General features: G+C 40.6%; 1 protein-coding gene across 13 annotated transcripts in view; it reads right to left on the reverse strand.

Annotated features, from left to right (window-relative positions):
* Positions 1-20467, reverse strand: part of GRIP1 (glutamate receptor interacting protein 1) — a 324841-nt gene that overhangs the window by 220483 nt on the left and 83891 nt on the right. The gene's annotated exons all lie outside the window — the stretch shown is intronic.

Here is a 20467-nt window from a genome sequence, read left to right on the forward strand (position 1 = left end):
TCCAGCAGCATTTCAGCTGCTTCTCAGGCCTCTGTAGCTTCCACGGTTTCCACCGGTGCTGGCGCCTCTCTCACCAGCGCCGTCTCCAACAACAGCATCTGAGTCGCTCCCACTTTTCCCCCATCCCTGTAACAACAGGGAAAAAAAACATTTTGAGGTACCTGGGAGCGCCGTGCACTGCGTTTTGGTTTAATCCCGAGCGTCTGGGTGGGCGTGAGAAGAGCCGAGTGAGCGTCTCTGCTGCTGCTACGCTTGGTGCTCCAGCCTCGGGCTCTGCAAGTTTGCAAAAGTCCCGGTGCGCAGCCCGTTCCTGCATTCCAAGTGCCCAGGCCGAGCTGCAGCTGTCCCTCTCTCGCCAGCGCCATCTCCAATAACAGCGGCAGCAGCGGCAGGAACCGTGGAAGCATTTCAGCCGCTTCTTGGGTGGGGGAGCCACCTCCGTAACTTCCACAGTTCCCGCCGCTGCTGCCACTGTTACTGGAGATAACAGTGCTGGTGAGAGAGGGATAGCTGCAGCTCAGCCTGGGCGCTTGGAATGCAGGAACGGGCTGCGCACCGGGACTTTTGCAAACTTGCAGAGCCCGAGGCTGGAGCACCAAGCGTAGCAGCAGCAGAGACGCTCGCTCGGCTCTTCTCATGCCCACCCAGCCACTCGGGATTAAACCAAAATGCAGCACGCGGCGCTCCCAGGTACCTCAAAATGATTTTTTTTTCTGTTGTTACAGGATGGGGGGAAAGCGGGAGCGACTCAGATGCTGTTGTTGGAGATGGCGCTGATGTGCGGGGGGAAAGAAATTAATTCACCCCCGAAAAGACATCCTAGCCATTTTTTCGGGGCTCAAAAAAAAATAAGGCTGGGCCTTATTTTGTGAGAAACACGGTATTTACTGCAAATATTAATCTGTATTAATATTTCTAATCAATCCTGGCACTAATACTAAAAATCAAACTGGGAACTATCTTCTAATCTAAACAATGGGGTTTTTTTGGTAGAACTAATGAAAAGTGTGTTTTTCCATTTAATATTATTATCTAATCAATTAAAGCAAGATTATCAATTGTTTTTAAATAATCAACTCCAAAACTATCCTTACTTGGAGTTTAGCCAGTTTTTATGAGAACATTTTATTACATATCTTGGTCCGGTATCAAGATAATATTTATATTCCTTAATTATTATTGTAATTAGAACTGGTACCCCTAAGGATTTTGTTCTTAATGCACTTTTAAGATTATCAGTCCCCAATCCTACATTTGTATAAGTCCAGCTTGTAAAGTTCCCCTTCATTATTCTTGCATTCAGTATTTCTAGTGTCCATGCTTTTCTTCAGTCCTTGATTTTTTGGCAGTATCTACTTTACCTCCTTTCCACCAAAAAGATGCTTCTATTCAAATGATCTTAAAATATATATATAAAATACTACAAAAAGTTGGTTTTTTTGTACTTAGCTTTGTACTAAGTTATTTCTTAAACCTGAATATTAACTACTCAGATAAATTGACAAGCAGTAAAAGGGAAATAAATGAAACAGAAAACATACTCATATTTACTGCCCTCCTTATAAGGAATTGTTTTAATTTATAGTACACCTTCCATTAGATAGAATAAATGCCCAACTCAGTAAATTATATTCTGCAGCATTTTTAAAGTACCCACAGAGTGATTCAATATTGACTTCCCTATTATCACAAGTGCAATTAGTGCTAAAAACTAAAGTAACTATTGTTATCATTATAAAGTGAGCAGTAAAACATTGATATGAAATATAAAGCTTCTGGGCTGATTCATTTATCTCAGACCTAAAATGGGAAAATATTTAAAAGAAATGGGAATAGTATGATTTTGCTCAAAATATAAAACATCTACAATAACCTACTTATAACAGAATGATTCCCATACCTTTTCTGTTTCTGTCCTGCCTTTATTGTAGTCAGCCTGGGGCAGCTGTGTACATATCCAATGCTCCCCACATTCTATTTTCCCCCAAATAAAAACCCTGTGAGGTGACTTGGGTCAAAAGAGAATGGGCCAAAATCATCCAGCATGTTAGAAGATTGGAGTATCTGGTGTAATACAGTTTCTCATTCTGTTTTTAATTTCTCAGAATTTCAGTTCATGTTGTATCTATTTATCCATACCCATTACGACTCTCCTCTTAAATACTATGTTTTATAATTCATTACTTTATGCTTAAAATTGATCACAAAATCAGATTTTTGTATTGTTTAGGAGATATACCCACAGTGCATCCTATGCAACTGACACAACTGATAGGATGAATGTTCTAGAACAGCAGAGTCAAACTCAATTTTATTGAGGGCCACATCAGGGTTGTGTTTGACCTCGGAGGGATGGGGAGTGGGCATGACCAAAGTGGATGTGGCCAGGAGTGGGCAAGGCCATGGTGGGCATGACATGGAAATTGCGTCGGGAGCACCTGTGGTGGCCAAGAGCTAAGGCAGGACTTCCCTGACACTCACTCTCCCTCACTCTCATTATAATCTCCTTCCTTCCTTTTCTTCTTTTTCCTTCCCTCTTCATTCTCCTTTCTTCTTCCCCTCTTGCCTTATTTTTCCTTCCTTGCTCTATTCCCATCTTTCCCTTTCTATGTTCTTTCCTCTTTCTCTTTCTCCTTTCTTGCATGCTCAAATGCAAAAGGGGAAACATTTTGGGAAATTTTAGAGCAGGGTGTCCAACCTTGGCACTTTAAGACTTGTGGACTTCAACTCCCAGAATTCCTCAGCCAGCTTTGCTGGCTGAGGAATTCTGGGAGTTGAAGTCCACAAGTCTTAAAGTTGCCAAGGTTGGACACCCCTGTTTTAGAGTATCCTGGACATTTCTACTATGCAGAATTTCAATAACATCCTTTAACATATCCAATATGAGGTTGCAATCTACTTCTGAGTTCAAAGATCTTCAGGAAAACTTTCCTTGTTTTTTTTATATCTGTTTCAATCTTCAATGTCTTTACATATGCCATTGGAATATTGCTTCTTGTTTCTTTTGACAGGTCTTTGTTAAGTTTCTTCCTGGGAATTGTTTTCCATGTCTTTCATTTCTGTTCTCCTACTAGCAATTTCCTCCATCTGTTCTGACATCTAGTTTTCTTTCTTTTGTTTCTTGGTCTTTGGCAGTCTCTTTTCACATTCATTTCTTTAAAAGTCTTGAATTCAATCTACAGTTTCTCATCAATAAGGTTTAGGACTTCAAAGTGATTGCTAATAATCTCCTTGACAATAGGGTATGTACTAATCATAGTGTGGCAATTGATTGACTTTCTTCTTCTGGTTTAGCTGAATTTGGAACTTGCACATAAGCACTTTGTAACATATTCTGAAGTCAGACCTTTCCCATATCTTTGCTGTTATAGCTAAACTCTTCTACCTCATACAGTCAATTTTATTTCTGTGCACTCCATCTAGTGAAGTTCACATATATAAGCATCATTTTGATTAATGGCTGTGTGAGCAGTGAAAAAACACAGTTCTTTTATTAGCAATTTTTTGTTTAACAATCACAATTGGGACCAGCAACCTGGTCATTAAGTGAAGGCATTGTTAAGGGAAACTGTAACTACTTGCAATTTTTCTTCAGTTTTCCTTTGCTTTTCAGATCTGTGAAGATCGTAAATACAAGGATTGGTCACAAAGTTACATTTTCATCATCATAACTGCAAACTGTCACTAAATGAGGACTACTTTTATTGGATTCACAAAAATTGATAAGGTATTTCCTAATCCATAAAGTTCAGTTACATTTTCCTCCTGATGATTTCCAACTTTGGAACTTTAGCCTCTAATCACAAGCAGCAAATCTTGCTTGCATGTTCTGTGAATTTCAAATTCAACTTGTCCATAAAACTCACCAAGTCCTCTTCTTCTGTGATTGGATCGTAAACTTGGATCATCATCATATTGAAGGATTGCTTACAAATTCTAACTGACATTACTCAATCATTATTGCATTGTAGACTATTCTTGTTATATGTTCATAAATATAAAACCATTTCTTCTTTATTTTTCATGTTTTGATTAGTAAATGGTATGATCTTCTCACTAAAAGTGTCCAATTCTAGTCCACTTCAATTTGCTATCACCTGAGATGTCAATGTATATATAGTCAATTGATTTAATCTTTTACTGTATTTAGCTTTTCCATATTTATACTTCCTATGTTCCATTTTCCCACTGCAATTCTGTCTTTCCATCTTTGGTTTTTCTTTTCATGCATGGCAACATCAGCAACTAAACTTCCCAAAATCTTTAATCTTGTCATGTCATAAATGTCACTATTGAAAGATATTCAGCTCTTCCTCTGTAACATGTAGATGCCATTTGACCTAAGAGACCTAAGTTTATCCAGTAATATTTTTCTATAAGCTTTGATAGATCACTTATCTTACATCATTCTTTGCTTGATAACACTGAATGTGTAGGTTTGCATAATTTTAATCAATGAACAAGTATAATGTTTTTGCTTGTTCAATTAACTGGGTTCTCACTTTATCTAGTTTTGAAACATGTGGACATCAGATAACATCTGATGTCAAATTTTTGCAGAAATAATGAAAATCCAAAAGGGTTCACAAAATTTTAAGAACCACTGAAGGGCTATAGGAAAATAGGGAGGAGAATAGGATAAAAGAAGAAACAATCAAAGAACAGCACGGTAAAAGAAATTCACAGTACTGTGGAGAAATTATGTGATGGAGGGGAGTAGAAAATGAAGAAATGATGAAAAATATTTTATGATACATGTTATAAATTGCAAATATTTTTTCAAAGAAGGTAGACAAAGAGAAAGATCAAACTGCAAAGATGAAGAGAGGAGGAGAAAATATAGATTTTGATAGAAACAAAGAAACGAAAATGTTTTGGAAGTAGGTGCAAAATAAAGAGCTAACTCCAACAGAAGAAACAGAATTATTTTATAATTATATAAATAATTATAATTATTTTATACTTATTCACATAGTCACATGCCTCAATAATTCCCAAACCCTGAAAACAGTACTCTTGCCTAGATGCTAGGTACTATGTTTACTATTAACTTGCACTACACCAAATGGCAACAAGCAGGAGTTATTTCGCACTCTTCCAAATATTTTATTAGTTTGATCATAAATTAGTTACCAGATAATATGGGCTGTAAATTTTAGAGGGAAAGAGATGCAAAGAAATCCTGCCTGGACTAGTGTCTACAATTTTATTGGCAAGAAAAGAAGGTATTTGCCATTCTCCGCTTCCTAGGGCTGAAAGGGTGTGATTGGCCCAAAGTCACCCAATTCTTGCCTGAAGCTCATAAATGTGACTTGACTGAAGCCAAAAAGAGTGAATCTTGATGCAGTCCAACAACCTAAAACATTTAGTTCACAATAACCAGTCATAAACCAAAGATCCATTTGTTGGGCAAAGACTTGGGAGAAACCAAGAATGAAAAGCCAGGGGAATGCAGCAGATCCAGAAGCAGACAGTTATTTCCAACAAGGGGAGGGAATCTGGGGAAAGAATGGTTGGAGTTTGACTACTTGCCTAATTAGAGGAATTGAAATCCATTCTTCTAAATGAGAGTTGCCAATCTCTGCTCCTCATTCCCGCTCAGTTTGATGGCATGTTTTAAGTCTTGGAAGTCTTCCAAACTCAGGATCCAGCTCCTTGTTCTCTGAATCAGTTATCACTTATGCTGAGATTGAGTCATCCTCACCAGCCAGCTGATAGCTTTCGACTTCCCAGCTACAGGCTAAGTTTCTGCTAGATTCTCCACTTCATAATCATCCTCAGGGAGAAGGATCTTATCCACTTATCCTGTTAACTATTTCTTTTTAAAATTCTAGATGCATATCATTCCTAATATTTTTCTAAACACTTTGTAAATGCTATAAAACAGCCCAAAAGACTCCTGTCACATTCTTCTATTAATAGTATTATATGTAAAAACAGCCCATTAACTAGGTAATTCAATTCAATTTCCTCTATGTCCACATCTTCCACTGGTCAAATAACTGTTGATTTGACATACCTACAAGACCTATATGAGTCAAGTGGTTTGAAAAGCTTACTCATTAATGAGAATATTATATAGTTGTTTTCACGATCAGATGCAATGGGCTGATTTAATCTGATATTAAAAAGTCTTTTAAAAATACCAATGCCTTCTAAATAGAAAAATGCAGATCAATATAAACATCTACTATAATAATCTATTCTTGCCATATTCCAGGAAAAGAATACTGCCAATGTGACTTAACATAAATTATTTTTGGTCCCTTTGTCAGTGTTGATGATTGACTATTTGGAGGAGTCTCAATTTTCTTGGCAAGACTTAGAAGGAATGGCAAACTTTGCTTCCTAAGGCTGAGAATGTGTGATTGTCCCAAAGTCACCCAGATGGCTTTATGCTAGGGCAGGATTAGAACTCTGATCTGTAAATGTTTCTTGTCTGATTCCTTAACTACAACAATAATTTAACCATTCATTTCAATTTAACCATAAGAATACTTTATTAATAAACTTTTCTAAATTATATTAATGAGCACATTCTATATTATTTTGACAATTTTATTTTATTATATTTTACATTAATATCCTAAGATCATTTGATGCTGGACAATCATTCATTTAAATAGATTTAATAGTACATGCTATCCCTAATAGTATGAAGTGTATTACATCACACATAAAGGATGTAAACATATTGCAGTCAAAGATAAGAGCATTAACTGAAATTAATTGTACTAGTATATTTGAATAAAGAGCTGAAAATAATATATAGTCATGTTCAATATATAAATATGTAAATTATAACCAGATGGGCCTCACTTGTAACAGTTGAAGTATTTTAGGAAGAACAAATTCAGAGTGTTTGTTTCGGAAGTCATTTTCAACATACTTGTGTTAGTGTTCCAAGTAACAACTTCCAGAGAAAAAAACTTCAAAAATATCATCTTCCCGAAGATCCATTTTATTAGAGATGTCATATTGGCACATCTGGGGAAAACCCAAATCTGAAAGTTCCAGGTTTCCTTGGCCCAAAGAAAACCCCAAATCCAACCCCTACACCCAATAGTTCATAACAGGGGTGGGATTCTACCAGTTCGCACCTATTCACTAGAACCGGTTGTTAACATTCTAAGCAGTTCAGAGAAACTGGTTGTTAGAAGAAATTGCTGGCTTAATCCTGTAAGGAAGGCAGGAAGGAAACATTTTGGTGTTGCTTACAGAAACTGCCTCTCCGTTAACCCTTATTACATTCTTGGCAGGACTAGACTTCCTGTCTCAGGAATGTCTCTGGAGTTTTTTTCCCCTCCTTTGCTGGTACTTTGCTTGTGTGGAGTGACAAAGTTACAATGGCACTGAAAAAAGTGACTTATGACCGTTATTCACACTTACAACTGTTGCAGCATCCCCACAGTCATGAGAGGCCAGGTGAGGAGATGCGTGCCTGAATGTGAGTGATATTGAGTTGGTCACACCCAGCCAATAACATGACCACCAAGCCATGCCCACCATCTAAGCCACGCCCACAGAACTGGTTGTTAAAAAATTTGAATCCCACCCCTGGTTCATAACATGGTCCAATCATTACTTCATTCCAACTGGAGACTATCTCCAGTCACTCCCATCCAGGTGAAGAGTAACATGTTCTCGATTTTCTGAGAAAGGAATGTTGTGGCAAATCTTCCACCACTCCTTGAAATCCCCCTCCTGAATTCCCAGGCACTGATGTGGCAGCTCAGAAGCCTCAAAGAAAAATGGCTTCCAAGCTGACAACTTGTATGTACATGTGCTCAGAAGTAATCCCTAGTAATTCAGTCATTCTTAGCAAACATTTATGGGAATGATATCAGAGCATCAGCAAATTCAATGATTGTGACTATTGGAAAAAGGCTCTGCATCTTTCTGGGTAAAATTAGAGAAATTAGAATTATGAACCACTGGATCTATTTACAGCTACTGAAATAAGCTTCCTCTTCACTCTTATGTATTTATCTAATTTATATGTTCCAGTTTTTATACAGGGAAGACTCATATGATTGTGATATACATGTATATGCAGACAGAGAACAATATTTTGACATTTCCCCATACACAGATCCCATCATTGTGGTTTAAAGAAGAATTGTGGGAGTTGAAACAAGAGAGGAGACCATGAGTTCTAGTCCTGCTTTTAGCATGAAGCTATTTGGGTGATCTTGAGTCAGTCATTTTCTCTCAGCCCTAGGAAGGAGGCAGTGGCAAGCCGCTTCCAAAAAATCTTGCCAAGGAAATAGCAAGCAGCCTTTAAGCATTTCTCTCCTTTCCATACCACCATCTCTACATGAGCATGCAGATTTGCAAAATAGAACAGTGCAGCACTCTGGATTCAACACAGGTGCACTATAAAATACCTTTTGCAGGTTGAATCTGATGTACTACACCAAGGGTGTCAAACTCACGTCGTCACAGTGGCATCACATGACATATCGGGACTTTTTTCCCCCTTCACTAAACCAGGCATGGGTGTGGCCAGCGCGTGACACATCCAGCCTGTGGGCAGGGAGTTTGACAGCCCTGCACTACACAGTCCTATTGCCAGTTGATAGGATTCATAACCTTCCATCTTGCTTCCTAACTTTGCTGCTGCATCTACCAGATTTTGCAGTGATTTGCTGGAACTGATGCTGTAATAAACTTTGTATTCTTAACATTCTGGGAAGAGTCTTAAAGGAGTTTTAATGTAATTTGTATCCCCTGGTGGTATCTATGACTTTTTTTTCTGTGCTTGGCTAGCACAACACATACAAGAATCTTATCACAACTTAGATTTTTTTTAAATAAATTCCACCATACAATTGTGCCAAGTGATTTAAAGCACACTTGAGACAGGTATAGCTTTAGAATATCTTAATATATATATTTTCTTCATTTTATAGTGCAGCTATATTGAAGTCTATCTTCCCTCTCACTCTCTGTTCAATAATAAATATAAAAAAAGCTCACCAAAACATAAACCACAATCATATAATTGCCAAATAACAACAGAAAGTTTCCACACAAAGGTATTTTCAGCTGGCATTCCAAAATGAAAGAAAAATATATTCAGCTCATGACAACTATTATAATTAATCTTCTATTAAATATTACATAATCTATTATATTCTTGTATAATGAAATTTATATAAACACTATGGCAGAAAGTCAGGGAATGGGAAAACTATGCCAGATATTATGTCACAATTTAAAGACGATTTCCTTAATCATGTGACATTTGAAATGAATTGTCCTAAAAATTCATTGTTCTAAAGGCCAAGAACAAACAGAGGCTGTTTGTTACTTGTGTAAGAAAGTAGGTCAGATAATAATTGTTGCTTCAGATGGGAAAGGAGCAAAAAGGCACTCAGTTCTTCCAGACATGGGCAAATTAAGGCTTTGGCAGCCACTATGCCTTCAGAGCCCAAAATCTTGTTACTGGAATAAAATCTATCTCAATTATTTTCTCTGAGCTCTTAAATATACTTAGTAAAGTGATTTAAAAGTAGTTATCAGCCACTTTCCTATTTTCTTCTTTCATTGCATACAACAAAATTAGTTTTAAAAATAAGTGGAAAAGGTTTGCATGATAAAGTTACAATATGCTTCCGCTAAAAAGTAGATTAGTATTTCAATGAACAATGATGTCACATTTTGCTCATTTATAAACAAGCATATAAAATATGTTTACAATATTCCAAAAAGGTACTGTGCTGAAATATCTGGAATTATCAGTGCACAGCATGGTTTGTAATCATTAGATTAGATTAGATTAGATTAGATTAGACTGTTCTGTGTTTTTTCTAAATTTATTTTTCACTTCTTAAAATGCAACCAATTGTTTTATATTCATAGCAACCCAATTAATATAAATAAACTACTAGATTAGAATACTTTTAGGCCTGTCAATTTTTAAGGTACTATGCACTATTAGTCAGCACCTGAAATAGAACCCCTGCTACCCTACAAAGACATGCCATCTTCACTGGATTTTAAATCAACATGAATTAATTCCCTTATCACCTTGAAACTAATTGTAGCACATTTACTAGCTATATATGATATGTGAATCAACTAGAAGGGAAGACGGAAGAGGCAACGCTCTTATGAGCTATGGTTCATAGACATTTATCTTTAGTAGGCATTAATAAAATCCTGCATTCTATTCATGACATGTTCAGTTCAAAGAATCTCTGGAAAATAATCACTAACTTAAGCCATTGAAAATCAGTGTTAACAAGTCTTTCCCAATATAGTGTCCACCAAATTAATAAGTTTACTAATTTGCCATTCTCCAATGATCATGTCAGATCCTTGTATCTGTCATTTCTTCAGTGGAAGAAGAAAAGTGCGGGGGATCATATTGTCTGGGAACAATTGCAGTGGTTTTCCAAACTATTTGAACTGAACTGTAGATGGAACATTTGCACGACTCAGTATGGATTATTTATATTACAGTATATGAATGGATTAGAGCACTTGCATTTTATATCTTTTTAAAATCTTATTACAAGATTTACATGTGTAAGACATTTTAACTATTTTGCCATAGAAAAATTGGATTTAAATCATTAATACATCAGGAGTGATTGAGGCTTAATCTACATAAACTTTTTATTGTATAAAGTTGTACAAAAATCAGCCACTGCTATTGAATAAAACATTAGATATTATTCTCAAACATGAGCATAAATCATTAGAGAATATTTCATGGAATTATATGGCACATGGACTATGTATATGTTTATAAACTTGAATATTGGGAAGTTATAATCTTCTCACATTAGGTAACGAGGTTTTTTAAAGTTTTTATACAGCCTTTTATTCATATACAACTCATGGCAGCAAACATACCAATAGTTCTTCCTCCTCCTATTTTTCCCACAATACTGTAATGCTATGAGTTGGGCTGAGAGTATTATATTAAACACACTTGTTATATTTTAAAGGAAGAAATCTATTTTTTACCAGCACATTAATAACTATGTTTAATCCTTTGTACTGGTTTATTGGAACAAATAGAACAATCTAAATCTCTCAGTAACTTCATTTGGCTTCCTTTCTTTACTGTTTTAGTGTCATGTATTAAGCATTCTATTGAAAATACCTTTTTTTTACATGCATCCCAATGATTGCACTCTAGACTTCCAAAATATTGTCTTCCTTTCTATACCAATTACTTTCAGAATGTCAAACTCTGTCAAATTTAATTTCATGCAAAGTGCCATGCCAAATCTTCAATACAAAAGTTCATGTATGAAGTAACCTATTAAAGAACAATTTGGAATACTAAGAAAGAAAATTAGCATATTGAACTAGAAGGAAGCAGCCATTTATTTAACCATAATGATTTAGTATACATAACATTATCTGTGTCATCAATTAAAAACCAAGCACAGCAGATATTATGAAACAATTAATATATTTGCACTGAAAATAATTAAATATTTATTATTATTCATTTGCAGCGCCCTGTAAATGAATAGCTTGTTGTTCAAAATGAATTGCTTCACAAAAATTTGATTTTTTTCTTTCACTATAGAAGAATCATCAAGAACATGACAACTAAAAAGTGTACCTTTACATAACATTGACAGCTGTACTGAATGCTCTAGTATAAAAGATGGGAAATAAACTCAGGCAATAAACAGATTAATAAATTCAGAAACAGTCTGGAGTTTGTAAAACAATTGATATCAACTATCAAGCCTCTCATCAGTCATCAACGTGAAACTGAAACCCTTTGTTCATGGGAACATAACTATAGCTGTGTGCTCAGAATGACTGACTGAATGAATAAATAAATAAGTTCTCTTTCTTAAACCATTGCTTTCTCATCAAATAACGCTAAGAGCAATATTTACTGTAGAACAGCATGATAATTAACTTAGTCCCCTGGAAACACTGTTCAGTATATTTAAAATATATGATTTTACATGAGTGGGTAGCAGAAAAAAAGCTGGAATTTGCTTGTGTTTAATCTGGCAATTTAAAATATAAAGACCACTCTCCCATTCTTCAGCTGAGTCCCAAATGAAAACCCCTTACAAAACTTCAAAAATGTTATTTTTACTATAAATTAGTATCTGACTGGCTACTTGGATAACAGTGAAATACATTCTTCATTCTCCTTTTAGAAAAGAAGTATTTATAATTTCAACAAAAATCTCATTTTCCTATCCATTCACTGACATGTGAAAAAGTCCCGTTGACATTCCATAAATTCTTAATTTTCAAGGAGTTTCATTTGTACTTTCAAAACAGACAGTAGCAGGGGAGAAATGGGAGATTCAAAAGCCAAATGTAAACAAACACAGGAAGATATTTATGTTTTATTTAAAAGGGAAGAGGGGGTCTTCACTTTCTGAATATTAAAAAAACATTATGCTTATCCTGTGAGCACTGATGTTTAAATGGCGGCTCGGGTCCTGTGAAATGACAGCATTTTTGAGAATAGGGAGTATTTTTTAAAATTCCTGGTTTTACCTCCTGCTTTCATTCTATTATCTTGCTTGGTAAATTGAACCTGATGGCAGAGTATAGAGGCAAAAACTTAACTGTTGTTCATGCCTATCTTAACAGGTGGCCTTGGCTGAATGCTCAGATTAAAGACAAACAGGTTAAAACATATAAAAAACAGTTGCAGGAATTGGATATGTCTAATTTAATGAAAAGAAAACTAGGGGTGACATGATAGAAGTGTTCCAATATCTAAGGGCTGCCGCAAAGAAGAGTGGGAGAACCTGTTTTGAAAAGCATCCGAAGGCAGAGCAGTGGATGGAAACTAATCCAACCAACTTAGAAATAAGATGAAGTGTCCTGACAGAACAGTTAATTGGTGAAACTGGAAGCTTTCAAGAAGAGATTGGGCAATCATTTGTCTGAAATGGTATAGGGTCGTAATGGTGAACCTATGGCACGTGTGCCAGAAGTGGCATGCAGAGCCATCTCTCCGGGCATGCCAGCAATCGCCCATTGCTCTTCCAGGTTCCAGCATGCTGGCCAGCTGGAATTCACATGCGCATGCCACCAAAAACCAGAAGAGCAGCCACCCAATGGGCATGTGCGTGCTGAGAAGATGATCTTCTGGTTCCCAGAGCACACATGCATGCCGGCCACCTGGCCTTTCGTTTCTGGAGATCATGTGTGCACGAAGACTTGCTGGCCAGTGTGCATGCATGCCAGAAACCAGAAGATCATCTTTCCAGCAGAGCTGCTGGCCAGGTGCTCTGGACTGCGGACACGTGTCGGTGCCGTGGGCTGGAGAGCTGGGGCCGTGCAAGAACGCCACTCAAGCGGGGAGGAAGAAAAGCCCCAGCCCACCCATCCTAGCTGGCAGCTCTGCTCCCCTTGCTCTTCGAGGTTCCAACATGCCAGCCAACTCAGGCATGGGGGCAGTTGACTGCCCACCCAGCAAATGCTGTCCTGCCTACTGCTCCTGCTTCCGCTGGGGGTGAGGGGGTGGCGGTGATTCACACGCTCAGTCCTGCCACCCCAGAAGAACAGCAGTGGCAGCCACAACAGGGTGAGAGGCAGGAGTGACAACCACCATTGCCCTTTCACCCCCAGCACTGGCAGGAGCAGCAGGCAGGGCAGCGTTTGCTGGCTGGGTGGTCAACGGCCCCACCTGCTGCTCCTGCCGCCACCGGGGGTGAAAGGGCAGAGGTGGTTCTCGCTTCTGTCTCTCGCTGTGTTGTGGTTGTTGCTGCTGGGGCTGTGGGGTTGTGCAGGAGCTGAATCCACATGGGAGGAACGTCTGTCCAGCGCCAGGGTTAAGAGGCACGCTGGCCAGGAAGCAATCATGCTCCCTTGGCAGAACTGGCGGGGGGGTCCACTAGCTTGTTCTTGGTGGTGGGCTGGAGAGGGGTGCTTCTTCCCCACCAGAGTTGGGGAGAAGCTCTCCCATCTGCTGGCACCCCAACCCAAGCCCTGGGAACACAACACCCCTTCCTGACCTCGGAAGACCTCCGGCTCTCCCTATCTGGGGCTGTGGAACCAGGTCGTCAGTGGGGATGTCCTGCCACCCCAGTGGGGACCAGGGGGTGGACAGGAAAGTGTGAGGACCACCGAAAGGCCAGGTTGAGCTGATCAGCTGGTCTTTGCGAGCGCATGTGCGCCAGAAACTGGAAGATCAGGCACACCGGAAACTGGAAGTTCATCTGCTCTTTCTGTTTCCGGCACGTGGGCGAGTGAGTGCTTGCATGAAGACCTCCGGCTTGGCACTTGGTGCCAAAAAGCTTTGCCAACACTAGTGTAGGGTCTCCTGCCTGTTGGACTATAAGGCTTCCAAGATCCCTTTCCAACTCTGTTATTCTGTGATTCTTTCTGTTATTCATTTGTCCAACTTCCTACTTTTAGCTGAATGGAATAGAGGTGACTGCAATTCCAGATGGTGAAAGAAAAATACCATTCGACCAGAAGCCAAAGAATCATCTGCTGTGGATAGTTTAATTTAGATTTCTGCAACAAGCAGACAGTTGCATTCAATTGCCTAAATGCCCATATTTGCAGAATATGGCTGCTTTTGTCAAAATGATGAAAGCAGTGTTGAAACATGCATTATTGGATTTCTCAGTCTTGGCAAATTTAAGATGTTTGGACTTCAATTCCCAGAATTCCCTGCTGGTTTATTAGCTCTGGCCCTTTTGGACATTTAGCCAAAGACATGATGCCTGTACAAAAGGAACAAGGCTCGCCTGGAGGAACAGCTCAACTGGGAGGGCAAAAACAGCCTCCCCCGGACTCTGGACGCCCTCTGGAAGCCAAGAACAGGCCCATTTTGTGACTTCCAGTTTTTCCGGGTGGGCCATTTTTTGCCTTCCCAAGGGTCTGGGGGCTTCCCAGGGCCTCTGGGAGGGTGAAAATGGCCTCCCCGGGCTCTGGAGGCCCTCCAGAAACAGGTCCATTTGGAGGCCATCTGGAGGCCCGCCCATCTGGAGGCCCGCCAGAAACAGGTCCATTTCTGGACTTCCAGAAGACCCACTTTTCCCCCTCCCAGAGCCTCCGCGTGGACCCTGAACTTACCTCCATCGAAAATGGGCTGCGTGGAGACTACTGGGAGGGGCAGAGTGGGCGGGTCAGTTGAAATACCGTTCAGGGAACCAGATGTAACTTTAACGTCTGGTTCACCCAAACTGGTCCAAACCGGTAGAATCCCATCCCACGTGTTCAGTTGTGAAACAATGATATAGGACAGTGATGGTGAACCTTTTTGGCACCGAGTGCCCAAACTGGAACGTGCATGCATGTGCGTGTGCCAGAGTGCCAGAAAACTGAAGACCAGCTAACTGGTGTGTGCATGCCTGATTTTTGGATGTTTTTGGTGCCGGTTTCAGGCTGGTTTTCAGGCCGGTTTTGGCATGAAAAATGCCCCCCAAAATGGCTGGAAAACGTCCTGGTTTTTTGGCCATTTTTAGGCTGTTTTTCTGGCTGTTTTCTGGCCATTTTTTGTGCCAAAAATGGCCTGGTTTTTGGCCATTTTCCAGCGCTCTGGCGCCTGTGAATACCAGCTGGCCGGCACATGCCAGAAACCAGAAGAACAGCTGGCGATGGTGTGCACACCCACTGAGAGGGCCCTGTGTGCCACCTCTGGCATGCATGCCATAGGTTCTTCATCACAGATATAGGGAAAGGGAAGAAAAATATTTGTATGTAATAACCAAAGTCTGTTCTTCAAATGCTATGCTAGATAGTTATTTTCCATTTACAAAAAAGGCAATTAAAAGAAATCTTGAAATATATATCAAGGTGTACCAAAAATCCATCCTTACAGAGCAATCACAATATATTTTATTAATTCACATTTTAAGAGAAAACGTTACTTTATATAGAAATGTTGAAATGAGGAACTGTTTAAAAGAAAATGATAACCTATTCAAACAGAACAACAGTTTTCTTAAAAGATTCTCTAAAATTGTTTACCTTCTTTCATTAATCAAAATTTTTGCATTTTGAAAGTAGTGCTTGTTTACATTTCAAAATGCACTCATTACAAACTGCAGCCTACAAATTAAAAATGCTGAATTTGCCAGTCACATGATGTTATAATATTATATCCTGCACAGGTCATTAAAGCAATTTGCTTTCCGCGTTAACTTTAAATGAAAGCATTCACAACTGTGCTAGTTCAGTGAGGGCAATAAGCTATTTCTCAAATTGTGCAATATCCTGCCTTCTCCTTTTTCTATCATACACTAAATTCCGTGCATTAAAGATAAAATAAAATACACATTCTATTTGTCATGATGAAGTAAAGAAACAATAAAGGCAAATTATTATTCACATTCAGTTTTGAAAGAACTTTTGTTATATTATGTCATGTAATAAATGTCAGTTCTAAGCTGCTTCACAGCATTCAATAACAAGCAAGAAAAAAATTAGATGTTTTCTTAGCTGACAATTATTTAAATGAATTCATTTTAGTGATTCACTCACATATTCATGGAAAAAACATGTTATAGAAACACCAGCTACATTTACTAAACCTATCGGAATTAGTACATATTTTTTAAAACTGCAAAATCACAGATAATCATTGTATGGCACATTGTAGTTATATTGTGACTTTTAGAAAGCTGAATTTAGCTGTATCTTACATTCAAATTCTATGCTTTCTGCTCCATATTCTTTAGCACAGGGGTCCCCAACCGCCGGTCCGCGGACCGGTACCGGCCGGAACAAGCCTTACCGGGCCGCTGGTTGCTGGGCGCCGCCATCTTTTTTGGTAAAAAGCGCTTCTGGTGAGCTTTTCCGGTAGAAAGCTCACCGGAAGCGCGAAAACTTCACCAAGCGCTGGCCGCCATCTTTTATGAAACAGCGCCCGGTGGCGCCACCGAAGCGCCTTTTCGTCATAAAAGATGGCGGCGCCCAGTTGACGCCGGTACCGGGCCGCGGCGCCCAGCTGATGTCGGAACCGGGCCGCGGCGTCGAAAAGGTTGGGGATCCCTGCTTTAGCAGCAATGCCACTATTGGCTGGTAACTTCCACATATGGTGAGGGAGAATAACTCCACCTTGCTTGACATTGGCAGCTTATAATGCTTAAAGCATTTGGAAAGATGGGTAGGTTACTTCAGTGGTGGGATTCATATAATTTAACAACCATTTCTCCTAGTGTGGTTGTTGGCAACCCATGGCTCCAGAGCCACATGTGGCTCTTTGGGCCCTCTGCTGCGGCTCTCTGTCCCATCACTGGCTGTTCTGACCCACGCCCTTTTCCAACAAATCAAACACAATCCAAATAGAACAGAAACCTTGTAATGCTTTTGCAAAATAATTAGCTGTGATAAGCACAAGCCTTGCCAAACTGTGCAAGACTTGCCAAAAGATAACAGACAAGAAATAATTTGCAATACAAGAATCTTCAAATACAAACTCAGGATACTGGAATGTCCACGAGGCTGGAGTTTCAAAACATTTTTGCCTTCTGCAAAGTACATTCATTCACAGCTGGCTTTTATCTTCTTGAAGGAGGGTTCATTACCTTGCAGCCTTACCCCCGAGTCGCCCGTGCTGCTCTTTCCTCCGAACAATTCTGTACGCACGCACACTTGGCACAGGCTCCTCAGGAACCTCCTCACTGCTGCTAGCCTTCACAATCTCTGAAGGCAGCAGTCCACTCCCTAATGGACCTGGCCCCTCATCTGAGTCCTCACTCTCCTCAGCTATCTGTACCTGCTGCCAGCTAACCACAACACTGGCTGGCCCTGCCCCTCTCCTTCCTCGCCTGGCCTGAGAAGGTAAGGGTGATTGTGGGCGGTGGAGAAGCAGCCGGTGCTGATTCTCTGGCATCTCACTCTTGCTGGAGCTTCTTCCGGCCCTTGTTGGTGCTGGGCATGCCTCAGTCGCTTGGGAGACGCGCAACCTGCTCTCCGCCCCAAGAAACTGGCCCAACCTGGCTGTGATCGATATCAGCCTCCCTAACATGAGGGCTGGTGGGGTGAGAATGGGATCCAGGTGGAGGGGATGACAGAGAGTGGGATGGGCCTGCAGTGCCCATCCATGGCTTTAAGAAGCTCTTTCTCTCTCTCTCTCTCTGAAAGCCACAGCTGGGCCAAGACAGTAAGTTCTCCTTGGGGCTCTTCACTACTTCTTTTCTTTCTTCCTTTGAGAAATCCAGGCTGGCTGAGGAATGAGCCCCAGATGCGGTGGAGGCTTCCCTCTTCAGACTCCCTTTCTTCCAGCGCTCATGCAGGGAATGCCAGGAGCGGCAGCATATTGCATGCTTTTCACTCCAAGCAGCCCGGATTGGAAAACACATGGCTGGGGCATAGGAGCAGTCCACCTTAACAAGCTCCAAACCATTGCTGCTGCTCCGAGCCTGGCTCTGGCTGCAGGCATGCGATTGTGAGGGTGGGCTTTTCCAAGGCCGGTCATAGAGGGAAACAGAGATGAGTGTGCCTTGCCTCCCCACAGCTCTAATTCTTTAAAATTTTGGGAGTTGCACACCTGGAGTGCCAGGGGAATCAGTGACTGTAGTGAGAGGGGAGCACAGGCTAACTGGTTGGAGAAGTAGTAACAGACTTCCAGCGCTTGTGCGGGGAACCCAGGCTTGGAGTAGGAGCAACAGTTTGGAGCTTGTTCAGGTGGACCATACCTCCCCCCGTCCCCAGCCATCCGTTTTCCAGTTCAAGCTGTTTGGAGTGAAAAGCATGCAACATGCCTGGGATTCCCTGCACAAGCACTGGGTGGTCGGCTGCAACCAGACGCGAGCTTGGAGCAGCAGCAGATGGACCTCGGGGCAAACAATCTACTCCTCAAGCTCCCAATGCCCGAATTGGCAAGCTGGAAGGGAGATTCTCAGTTGTGCTGTTGAGTACGTACGGACCGAGTTGGCTTTTTGCTTCTCCCGATCCAGCATGGTGCAGACAGCCCAATGGAGGCAGAAAATGGGACGTTTCCATCGGCCCTTCTCTTTTTTTCCCCCTAGCCTCCTTTTGCTAGCATGCACCAGGCAGGCTCGGCAGGCAGTTATGATCTTTAGATGGGCTTTTGTCAACCCAAGGGTGGGGCCTCAGAATGGTACACAGGAAATCTCTGCAGCATCCATTGCTTGCCATGGCAGCAGCGGGCCGGGCCTCAGGGACCACAGGGAAAGTAGTGGGGAAGGCAGGCAAGCAGGCTGGGCCTCGGCGGCCATGGGGACATCAGAGGGGAAGGCAAGCAAGCCAGCTGGGTCTTGGGGACAACAGGGAAGGCAGCAAGGAAGGCAGGCAAGCTGGCTGGGCCACATGGGAGGCAGATAGGCTGGGATTCAGACCTTGCTGTTTGCAGTCACTCACCAAGATGCCAGGCAGATCAAGGCAGCTCAGCTGGGCCACGGGAAGAGTGCCGCATGGGATACAGTCGAAGGCAGGCAAGCTGGCTGGCCCTCAGATACCGTGTGGTGGAGGCAAGTGAGGGAGCCAGACAGAGTGCAGCAGCAGCTATGCCAGGTGAGCGGACGAGATGAGGAGTGACTGGGTAGGCTGGGGAGGGGCCAGACAGTGGTGGGATTTGCCAGTTCTCCGAACAGTACAAATTCATAACTACTGGTTCACCTGAACCGGTCCAAACCAACTGAAGCAGATTTCTGATAAACAGTAGCACCATTACCACCACTGCTCTACAACATTCATCTACAGACTGGGTTATTTTTTAACTGGCTAACCTTTGTTTTTTAAAGTAAAATAAGATATCCATAAAAGGAAAAATGGAGAAGTACATTTTCCAAAAGCAAAAATGTAAGAGAGCCATTATACTAGCAGTATTAGTTAAGAAACTCTTTTATGTCATGACTAATTTAAGAAGGAAACTAGTGATTAAACATGGAGAATGAAATCACACAAAGTAATAAATGGATTGATTTTTCATGTGGTCGATTGGAAAGCCTTTCACAATCTAATCAGAATTTATTGAAATTGAGAACTCATGGTCCAACTATTTCACCTTTCTTGACTTAGATGCCATTAGTTATTGTTATATCATATTGAGTATGGGATAATTTAGTGAACTTGTCAGTTTTCAAAATGAATTTTACATCTGTTTAGCCTATGAAATCCAAGGACATTCTCAAAGGGAGATTCAATCCTGCAACTGTATCATACCTAAATTTCCTCTCGACACATGAATATATCTCAAAAGAAGACCATTTAAGGATTTGGTTAAACAAACAAACAAACAAAAACAGCAGGAACTATAAACGAACAGTATACTTTTTTTTTTTGCTCAATATGTTGCAGAAGTTTTGAGATTCTAGGCTTAGACAACCTTAAACTACGCTGGCTAAGACTGGACTTAAGCATAGTACATAAAATTATATGTTACAATGTCTTACCAGTTAATGAATATTTCAGCTTTAACCTCAACAACACAAAAGCACACAACAGCTGTAAACTTAATGTAAACCACTCCAAACTTGATTGCAGGAAGTACGATTTCAGCAACAGAGAGGTCAATGTCTGGAACTCACTATCTGATCTA

Source organism: Notechis scutatus, chromosome 6 (genome assembly GCF_049901735.1).
Source record: "Notechis scutatus isolate UNSWTSFEM ecotype Mainland chromosome 6, rNotScu1.2, whole genome shotgun sequence".
Classification (NCBI taxonomy): domain Eukaryota; kingdom Metazoa; phylum Chordata; class Lepidosauria; order Squamata; family Elapidae; genus Notechis; species Notechis scutatus.